Source organism: Corvus hawaiiensis, chromosome 17 (genome assembly GCF_020740725.1).
Source record: "Corvus hawaiiensis isolate bCorHaw1 chromosome 17, bCorHaw1.pri.cur, whole genome shotgun sequence".
Lineage (NCBI taxonomy): Eukaryota > Metazoa > Chordata > Aves > Passeriformes > Corvidae > Corvus > Corvus hawaiiensis.
In genome coordinates, this window is record NC_063229.1 from 7,183,981 (window position 1) to 7,185,957 (window position 1,977).

The following is a 1,977-nucleotide window of genomic DNA, read 5'->3' on the forward strand; positions in this document are numbered from 1 at the left end:
TCGGATGAAGAATCCTTCCCTACACATCCCCACGCCAGCTGAACAGCAGAGCGGGTGGGCTAAGCATGAACACCCTCCTAAGCTTCGGAACAAACCGGGCTGCGGCTGGATGCTCCGGCACGGAGCAGGCAGGGCTGGTCCCCCACTCCACACACGCCACGGCTGTCCGGGGAACCCGGCCGGCCTCGCCCAGCCCTGGGAGGGAACCGAGAGGGAAAGCGTCTGCTGCCCGGCTGGAGGGACCTTATCAGCGTCCGCTCCTCCCAGGGAAGGGCCCCTCACAATGCGCTGGCCAGGGGTGATGGATCGGCGCGTGCATGACTCCTTGTTCCTGGTGACTCATGGATTCGCTGGCCTTCGCCAGTGTCATGGGAAATATTTTTTTAATAACTCAAAAGGCGGGCGGGAGTGGGAAACAGAAAGAAAAACTCCACCACATAGTTCTCTAAAACTTGTTAACTTCCCAAATTGTTTCTGAAGCGTCAGATCTCGCTCAGAGTAAGGGGGGTTTTCGGAAAACCCCCTCGGAGTGGCTGCAGCGTTGGTCGGAGGTGTGGGCAGGGATGCCAGAGGTGGTGCTGGCTGTGGAAATACACGGGTCACTGGAGCTGGCCAGCAGCCGAGCGTGCCGGATAAAAGAGCTAAATGGGGGTTTAAGGAGTGGACTGCTTCACCCCCTTTTCTTCCTGGAGGATAACGTGACAGGGAACACTTCACAGGATCGCCAGTGGGGGAGGTGGGAGGGCTGCCAGCGCCGCTGAGCTGGTCGGGCAGCCCCGACGGGCTGGGTGCAGGCACCGGGACACCCGGCTGAGCCCTGAGCCCGTGTGTCCACCCCGGCACTGCTCTGTGCCAGGGGAAAGCTGGGCATTTCCCACCTCCTACTGCTGCTGAAGGGGGAGGGTACTGAGGAGCAACGGGGAGGATGGGTGGAACTGTTCCCGTGTGCCCACCTGCCTGAGTGGAACTCAGGGACACCCACACCATGAGGGGGAGATGCTGCCAGCTGGGGACTGGATCCCCCAGGAACACCCACAGCTCCACTCTGCCTTGTTTTGGAGGCCGGCTCCGGCTGCAGGGGAGACCGGGGGTGGGGGGTGTTAACCCATAAACGGGGCAGATGCCCCAGCGGAGCACAGACACCGCTGCGTGCCTGTGCTGCTGCCTCCAAAGGGCCCCATGAAGTTCTCCGGGTTCCCAGGGAGGCCCAGGACGTGGTCTATCTTTGCCTGCTTTTCCATCTGAAGTTTTGCCTCCTGATTTCAGAGCAGGGGGAACGTGTGCTGCAGCTCTCCTGGGGATGGGGAGGTACAGAACCTGACAAAACAGCATTTCCCCTGCAATTCGCCGTGTGTTAGAGCTGTTGAATAAAGCGAACCGCAACCCAGCCGGGTTTCAGCCTCCTGACGATCACTTTTGTGTTACCAGCTCCGGCTTCCAGGTAACACACCAAGCCAGCCCGCCGGGCTAGCAGCGCTGGGCTCGGGTGGGAGCACCCCCAGCCCCTCACCCGCAGGGCGACGCGCCCCGAGGACCGCGGCCGCCGCTCCCACGCGTGTCCCCGGCGCGACCAGGCGGTTCCCCCGCCGCGGGCCGGGACGCGCCGGCAGAGCCGGCGGCGGGGGCGGCCCCTGGCCCGTGCGCGCCCCGCGGAGCCCGGCTGCCCGGAGCCTTCTCCCTGGAAAAAAAAAAAAGCCACGGAGGGAGGGGAGGGGCTGCTGCTGCCTTTTCCCCCATCCTCCGTTTCCGGTTTGCTGCCATATTACTCTCTTTTTTTTTTTTTTTTTTTTTTCCTCCCCTCCCCGTGGTGCCCCCCCGCCCCGCAGAAGGGGTGAGCGGGGGCGGGCGAGGCACCAGCGCGCCGGGGCCGCGGCGCTGCGCGATGCTGCTGCCGGCGGCGCAGCCCTGAGCCCGGCCCGGTGCGGGGCGGTGCGGGCACCGAGCGCGGCGGCGGCGGCGGCGGCGGGGGGCGGCGGC